The 9,313-nt window shown below is 39.8% G+C and overlaps 1 pseudogene; it reads left to right on the top strand.

Moving 5' to 3' along the window:
• The first annotated feature begins 598 nt into the window (after nt 1–598).
• Nucleotides 599–1,555, top strand: LOC119882505 (annotated as a pseudogene).
• Nucleotides 1,556–9,313: the final 7,758 nt, after the last annotated feature.

Here is a 9,313-nt window from a genome sequence, read left to right as displayed (position 1 = left end):
GAATCATTAATGGACTGTGTCCCCTCCCACTAACATGCCCAAAACAAACTGGCACACCCTTCAACACCCATATCAGCACTGGCACCTGAAAACACTCTGTGGCATTCTCTCTCTTTCAGTTATTTAAGGAAGAGGGCCAAATCAGCTATGACGTAACTACAGAGTCTAAACATGTAGCCGTCACAGGAACAGTACTGTAGAAGTAAAAATCCAACTTTACAACCAGTAGGTCTTTTGATGTCAGTCTGCTGCTGTGGGCGTCCCCTCACTTCACAAAGTTAAAAGGAGTAGAAGTAGAGTTTGAGCTCAGTCAGAGGGACTCACAGTCTGGCTGAAGCAGGTGAATGTTAGCAGTCACACACCGTCTTTAACTGTGTTGTGTAATGTATTACCTTACCATTATGCGGTACTAACTAGGAATTTGGGAAATGTTTCAAGGTTGTTCTGTTGATTATGAATTTCTTTCCTGTTTGATTGAATGCTGGGTGTGTTCTGTGCTTTAGCTGTACACAGTGAAAAACTAAAATAAGCATAGTTTAAAGTTTAACTAAACTTTCCGTAATCTATAACAAATTGTAACACAGTTAGTTCAAGTGTCATGATTGTTTTATGAACCACAAGCATCATGATAAACTCCACACAGGTTTCATATTTTGCACTTGATGCCTACTTTGACACCGGGCTTTTTAAATACTTATATTTCATTTTCATTTTGTCTTTATATATGTTAATTTTTTGTGTGAATCTTCTGCTCATTGTGGTTATCTGTATGAACAGAAGCTTACATGAACCTATGTACCTTTTTCTGTGCAGCCTGTTTGTAAATGAGCTGTATGGTAGTACAGGGTTGTTTCCATTCCTTCTGCTTCAGATTCTCTCTGACATTCACACTGTTTCTGCTCCCTTTTGTTTCCTGCAGATTTTCTGTGTGTACTCTTATGGAAGTGTACAATTTACCAACTTAGCTGTCATTTCTTATGACAGATACCTTGCTATCTGCTATCCTCTACAGTATGATGCACATATGACATCTAATAAGGTTGTCATGCTTATTGTTGTTATATGGTTACCTCATTTATTTGGTGTTTTTGTCACAATATGCCTGAGTGCTTCTTTACAGCTGTGTGGGAACATCATTAATCAAGTCTACTGTGACAACTACTCTATCATAAAACTGGCTTGCTATGACACCAGTGTGAATAATGTCTATGAACTCATTGCTTTTTCTCTCACAGTCTTTGCTCCGATGTCTGTAATCTTTTACACGTACATGAGGATTCTTAAAGTTTGTTTTTCTGGTTCTAAACAGACCAGACAAAAAGCTGTCAGTACCTGCACTCCTCACCTTGCTTCTCTGCTAAATTATTCTTTTGGGGTTTCCTTTGAAATATTACAGAGCAGGTTTAACATGAACAGTGTACCGAATATGATGCGAATATTTTTATCATTGTATTTTCTTACATGCCAACCGCTCTTTAACCCTTTAATGTACGGCTTTAACATGTCCAAAATACGCATCATATGTAAAAGTCTGCTTTTAAGTTCTGTTAGATAGATTTGTTCATGTTGAGTAACAAGACAAAACAATAAATGTATGCATTTTGCTTTCTAGTGTCAACAGTAAGAATTTCTTCAGCCAATGTATTGAATCAAAAAGTAGGAATGTTATCATGCAGGTTTAACAACATAAAAATGATAGGGTTGATTTTGGTCTGTCTGATCACAAAAAACTGATGCATAATTTTATTCACAGTCAGTGAAAGGTGACTTTTCATTTCATTTTTACCTTGTGGTATTTTAAGCTTCTGTCCTGAAATGGAAGAAATAAACACAAGAGTGAAGGAGAATTTTCCTCAGCAAGAAATGAGTCACTTTCCCAGGTATGTGGGCCCAGAGAGGAGACAGAAGCCTAACTCTAGTAGATTATTATTAACTACTAGGACTTTGATGAGTGAGACTTTACACAACAGTTCCAAATTAAATGCACCGCAACAGTTAAGTCAGGTTTAAAAACTAATAAAAATTAACACCAACCCCTGCAATAGTACAAAAAAATAGGATAATTAATTGTGGACTCATTTGATTTGTTCTATTTAATGACTTAATATCAGATTATCAAATTGATTTATTTTCCACTCCCCCCAGTCTTATTAATACTCACATTCCACTATAGCCACCGGCTGAGGAGGTGGAGTTACCGCTATCTTTGATTCACACATATTAATAAATTCGAACTAAATTATAATCCATTCCAAAGCCTTATTCTTTGTCTTTCACACCTTACCTGGAAAACAATACAGCCACTTCCATTTCTTATAGTGTACAGGACTGCTGATCCATATTCTGAATTTGTATCTGAAATCTCAGAGGTTTTATTAAGTTTAGTCCTTTTGAACAGAAAATGTAATTAATGTAGGTTATTTTAATATTCATGTTGATATAGACAACACTAGTCTTAGTACTGTGTTTTTCTCATTATTTGATTCATTTGGCTTGCAGTGCAGGTACTGACAGCTTTTTGTCTGGTCTGTTTAGAAAAACAGAAACAAACATTAAGAATCTTCATGTAAGTGTAAAAGATTAAAATTACAGGACCAAACAGAAGAGAAATGTGTCATTAAGTCCATAAATAATATTGTAAAAACGAAAATTAAGGCAAATATGTGGGAGGGAAACACAGAGCAAATTACTCTGGGAGATGATAAGATGGCCAGATTGAGAAAGCATGACTTAGCTTCATTCAGCAGAAGCAGGGTAAACATTGGAACCCTAACATTCTTACCCTATAAATCTCATATAACATAGTAATTATATCTATAGTTAAAAATTGAGGTCATGATTGAGTTGGTGTTCAACATATTTTGCAAATAGTTTACAAGAAATCCGTATATTTTCTTTATTAGACAAACATATTTGCATGCTATAAGTATAGTCAGCATATTTATGTAATTATGTTCGTATATTCATATCAGGGGCGGATTGGCAATCTGGCCCACTGGGAAAATGCCTGGTGGGCCGACAAATCTTTGGGGCCAGTGTAACAAAAATTACTTATTTTTATTTCAGCGGCCCATTGGGCAATGTTCTATACTGACACTGGGCTGGCCCAATCACAGCCATACTAGCCCCAACTCCATCCCCCTCTGCCCTCCGTTTCTTGCGTTGCAGGCCAAAAAAAAGAGAAGTTTTCAGACCGCTGCCACCAAATGTGCGAAAATAACCGATATGTGTGCTACCGGGGTTGCAGTAGCTTCAACATCAGCCGCAGTACCCGAGGTGGTGCAGACACAGGCACTTGAAGGAGTAAAGGTGAGCTGTGGCCCCTGCCAGGCAGAGTAGGTGGCCTGAGACAGCAGAGCAGAGTGACAGGGCCAAAGTAGTGTATTGCACTTTTACTTCACTCTTCGTCCTGGTCGAGGAACAATAGACCAGCTCTTTACTCGCACCAGGATCCTGGAATGGGCTTGGGAGTAAGCCCATGCAGTCTATATGTGTTTTGTAGATCTGGAGAAGGCGTATGACCGGGTCCCCCGGGAGATACTGTGGGAGGTGCTGTGGGAGTATGGGGTGAGGAAGGGCCCTTCTCAGGGCTATCCAATCCCTGTACATCAAAAGTGAGAGCTATGTCCGTGTACTCGGCAGTAAGTCGGACTCTTTCCAGGATAGGGTTGGCCTTCGCCAGGGCTGCGCTTTGTCACCAATCCTGTTTGTGATATTCATGGGTGTCGTCGTGGTGGGGAGGGGTTGCAGTTGGGTGGACCTGGGATCTCGTCACTGCTTTTTGCGGATGATGTGTTCCTGATGGCATCATCGGTCCGTGGCCTTCAGCTCTCACTGGATTTTCGCAGCAGAGTGTGAAGTGGTTGGGATGAGGATTAGCAGCTCTAAATCTGAGGCCATGGTTCTCAGGCAGGAAACTGGTGGAGTGCCAACTCCAGGTAGGGAATGAGTCCTTATCCCAAGTGAAGGAGTTCAAGTCCCTCAGGGTCTTGTTCACGAGTGAGGGGAGACTGGAGCAGGAGATTGGCTGGAGAATCGGAGCAGCGGGGGCGGTACAAGCAGCCGAAATGGGTTTCCTCAGGCAGGTGGCTGGTGTCTCCCTTAGAGATAGGGTGAGAAGCTCGGCCATCCGCTAGGAGCTCAGAGTAGAGCCGCTGCTTCTTTGCGTCTGAAAGAGCCAGTTGAGGTGGTTTGGGCATCTGATAAGGATGCCTCCTGGACGCCTCCTTAGGGAGGTGTTCCAGGCACGTCCAGCTGGGAGGAGGCCTCAGGGAAGACCCAGGACTAGGTGGAGTCTACCTTGTGTCCCCTCCTGTATCCTTAGTAAAAACCTAACAGTATGAACTGGCCAGCTATGGATTTAGCAGATATGGAGACAGACGCCACAACAGTCAGCACTCGCCAGCCAAGGAATCCTTCTCGGACAACACGACAAATCCATCCAGATTCTCATGAATGAGAGACAAGGTACTAATGATCAGATGGCATGGTTAATGAACCAATTAACTGCACTAATCCGCTTAGTCTCCCCGGCACAGCAACCCCCAGCTAATTTTGCTGTTCAGACCCCCCCCCTCCTGCCTACTCTGTCCTGCACCTGTTGGATGTGCGGCGACGTGGCAGGGGGCTACAGGACTTAGTGGACTGGGTTATGGCCCTGAGTGGAGGCAGTGGGTCCCCCATTCTTTTTATTTAGTATGTGAAAAATTTAGGTTTTTTTTTTTTGCGAGGGTAGGGTACAATCATCTTGCTGGCTCAACGTTGCGATAGATGATGGCATCATCTATCGGTCCAACACTAGTATGTACTTATGTATATCCATCCGAAGACTAACGCAGACAAAAAAAAACTATTGCAAAAAGGGCTATTGCAAAAATCAGTGCATAGGCCACAAAGTACTTTTGAGGGTATATGGTTCCTCATCTTTGGAAGGATTCTGTGATTGTACCTGTGCCCATGGCACTTCTCCTTAAGAAAAGAAATTCAATAAGATCATTAAAGAGGACATCTTTGACATAACCGACACAAAATCAGACTCCAATTTGCATATAGTGCAGGCAGGGGAGTTTATGACGCCACAGGCACTCTACTCCATATGGTCCTGGATAAGAGTGCTCCAATCAATTGGTCACTGATCGTAATCGTCCGATAATTGCTTTAACTAGTTTGATTGGGGGTCTCAAAAAAGGCTGATTAGAAAAGCCGATCAAATTATGGAAAACTCACCACAAATTTAAACGGCAGCTAAAATGGTTTCTTTAGGCAGTCTGAGCAGTTTTCCTTTTCAGACTGGAAGTAATTGATGCGCCCAGTTAATCATTTACAATGAGAATTGAGCAGCAATCAGACAAAGGAGCGGTCATGTGAAACTGTCGCGGTCGTGCTCATCTCACCACACGCCCTTCTACCAGAGTTTAATTGTCTTGACCCACTGGCATCAGGAAGAGAGAGGTCCTTAACTGACTTTCTGATGCAAAGAGAGGAGTAACTCAATCAGCTGACAGCCTCTCTCTCTACGTTTACGTTTTAAAACGGAGACCTTTTGCTATGTTTCCGCCTCCGTCCAGATTAAAATGGCGATCCGAGGGCAAAAAAGGAGGACTTCATAAAACGATTATAGAGACATTCACATTTCTTCCTGCTTCCTGATTGGCTCTTATGAGTCACACAAAGCAAAAGGATGATGCTACTACGACAGTTTTAGTTTCGGAATTTTTATTAAAATATTTTGTACTGTGTAAATAACACTTGTAGGCTACTGTGCATGTCGCCGTATTTACTTTGTGACGACTCCCAGTCTATTTTCCGCCACCACAGTCTCTTTGTACTCCCATGTTACTTTCAGTAACAGCTCCACTTTGTTGTCAGTCAACATATGGAATTAACAATGTATTTTATTTATTTAAATTTCCCTTATTTTCAAATCTCAGTGATGACAGTTTTGACTCCTATCTGTAGCCCACTCTCCTTTAGGACTAATCAAATAAATATACAGTATACTGTATAATGCTACATGATAAATAAAAGGCTTTAAATAGACCCAGTGTTCGGTATCGGCTGATACTGCTTTCAGCAATTGTATGGTTGCTTTTTACCCTAACCCTAACCCTTTTATCCTAATCCATCCCCATATCTTAGCAAATACACTTACCAGCATTAACAATATTGACCAAGAACTGCTATGTTGGCTGGTTGATTTTTAAACTGAAAGATCCCACAGGGTGGGAGTCATTGACGTTTGAGGCCCTTGTATCTTCCACTGGCTCCCCCCAGGGGTGTCTCCTTTCATCACTGTAATTTGTATTGTACAAAAATGAGTGTCAGTGTCATTTTGAGGGCTGACATTTCATCAAGTTTGCAGATGATTCATTGTGTCCTTGTTCAAGAATAATGAAAATAACTACCATCGAATGGTTGCTAAATTATGTGACTGGTTCAAATGCTTCATCTTGAACATAAATGTGTCTAAAACACAGGAAATAATAATTAACTTTAGGAAGAAGCCTCCATCTATTCTTCCTGCTGTTATTTATGGCCAAGGATGTTGAAGTTGTTCAATATAAAACAATACAAGTCTCTGGGAACTATTTTTAATAATAATTTAAGCATAGAACCAAATCCTGATGCTGTGTGTGCAAAGGCCCATCAGTGTATGTATTTTCATCAGAAGCAAAATGGTTTTTATTTGAACAACACTTTGTTAAAAATAGTTTATTGTGGTTTTATTGAGTCGGTTCTAACCTACTCTTTTACCTGCTGTTTGGGGCACTGTCCTTAAAAAACAAACACAAAAGATTGGAATTGGAGATAAAACGGACTTACGCTGGCTGTTAATAAAGCATACAGTATCTCTATAGTATTTCAAAACAATATCAGTCCCCATAGAATGTTTTTCAGTGAAAACTAAATGTCATAGTTTCTTTGTTAATGCTGTTGTCCTTCAATTTATTGACCAGATGGATCTTGGAAGATATTTTAGGAGAGAGAGAGAGAGAAGCAGGAGATTGGCAGGGCAGCTGATTCTGAGGTCAGCAGTGGTCCACAGGTCAAAGGAAATGTCGGGTGTTTTTTTCTTCTGACATTAGTTGGCTGATCTAGGCACCAAGGCATATCCTAAACTAAATTATTTAATATTTATTATATTTGCTATATTCTGACCCACTTAATGAATTAAATAAATATGTAGATGTTGTCTAAATGTAGACTAGGCTATAAATGAGCATATACCTACAGATATACACACAGATAATATAATAATAAAATGAAAGCAATCATACTTACATGCATCCATACATAAAGTTATTGTTACTCCAATTTTTTTATTCCTTCCGTCATCAAGTTATTAAATTCAGACAGTGAATGTAGGCTATTTGTAACCTTGTTTTCTCATTCTGCAGAAGGCTGCTGTCAAGACCAGGTCAGACCTCCCTGCGGCCAGCTCCCCGGTTTCTCCTTTAGTTTGGTTTTCTGTCATTTTGGACTCTTACGTTGTGGTATTTATCTTGTTTTTGCATACAACAATACCTGCACACATATACAGGTACTGGTCATATAATTAGAATATCATCAAAAATTTGATTTTTTTTCAGTAATTCCATTCAAAAAGTGAACCTTGTATAATGTATACATTCATTCCACACAGACTGATATATTTCAAGTGTTCATTCCTTTTAATTTTGATGATTATAACTGACAACTAATGAAAACCCCAAAATCAGTATCTCAGAAAATTAGAATATTGTCAAAAGGTTCAATATTGAAGACACCTGGTGCCACACTCTAATCAGCTAATTAACTCAAAACACCTGCAAAGGCCTTTAGATGGTCTCTCAGTCTAGTTCTGTAGGCTACACAATGATGCTGTCCAAAAGACGACCATTGACACCTTGCACAAGGAGGCCAAGACACAAAAGGTCATTGCTAAAGAGGCTGGCTGTTCACAGAGCTCTGTGTCCAAGCACATTAATAGAGAGGCGAAGGGAAGGAAAAGATGTGGTAGAAAATTCACAAAGAGTGGACTGCAGCTGGAGTCAGTGCTTCAAGAACCACCACGCACAGACGTATGCAAGACATGAGTTTCAGCTGTCGAATTCCTTGTGTCAAGCCACTCTTGAACAAGACACAGCGTCAGAAGCGTCACGCCTGGGCTAAAGACAAAAAGGACTGGACTGCTGCTGAGTGGTCCAAAGTTATGTTCTCTTATGAAGGAAGTTTTAGAGCACTTCATGCTTCCTGCTGTTGACCAACTTTATGGAGATGCAGATTTCATTTTCCAACAGGACTTGGCACCTGCACACAGTGCCAAAGCTACCAGTACCTGGTTTAAGGACCGTGGTATCCCTGTTCTTAATTGGCCAGCAAACTGGCCTGACCTTAACCCTATAGAAAATCTATGGGGTATTGTGAAGAGGAAGATGTGATACGCCAGACCCAACAATGCAGAAGAGCTGAAGGCCACTATCAGAGCAACCTGGGCTCTCATAACACCTGAGCAGTGCCACAGACTGATGGACTCCATGCCACGCCGCATTGCTGCAGTAATTCAGGCAAAAGGAGCCCCAACTAAGTATTGAGTGCTGTACATGCTCATACTTTTCATGTTCATATTTTTCAGTTGCCAACATTTCTAAAAATCCTTTTTTTGTATTGGTCTTAAGTAATATTCTCATTTTCTGAGATACTGAATTTGGGATTTTCATTAGTTGTCAATTTTAATCATCACAATTAAATGAAATAAACATTTGAAATATATCAGTCTGTGTGGAATAAATGAATATCCAAGTTTCACTTTTTGAATGAAATTACTGAAATAAATCAACTTTTTGATGATATTCTAATTATATGACCAGCACCTGTACTCATGCAACCATCATCCTGCCCAGACACTACTGAAACCACAGACTACATACCTCATACGTTGATTATATTACTTTGAAATACCTCTTAAATTTTGTTAACTTCGGTTTAAACTTTGGTTAAAACTTTTACCATGGTGTGTCTCCCTTTTGTTGTGGCCTTTTCAACCAGGTCTTAATAGCCATGGTATGAAATCTCTCCAAGTGAAAAAACTTAAATGTAGCAACATAATCGCAAAAAGACTCAAAGTTTATGAAAAGTAAATTTACTTCATCATGATCAAAAGACAATTTAAAATTACTTTTAAATCCATTAAATTCTTGTTTAAGAATACTGAAGTTTTTAGATTATGTACCTTTGCTTCAAATAGAAGCTGAAAACAACACTGTAAAAATTAAACAAGAATAAACATAATTTCATTTCATTGACTGCAAATAAAATTATGCATTTACTTGTC

Source organism: Micropterus salmoides, unplaced genomic scaffold (genome assembly GCF_014851395.1).
Source record: "Micropterus salmoides isolate LMB-PRFRI ecotype aquatic unplaced genomic scaffold, ASM1485139v1 Ms_hic_scaffold_3, whole genome shotgun sequence".
Taxonomy (NCBI): domain Eukaryota; kingdom Metazoa; phylum Chordata; class Actinopteri; order Centrarchiformes; family Centrarchidae; genus Micropterus; species Micropterus salmoides.
This window is presented reverse-complemented; position numbering and strand designations above follow the sequence as displayed.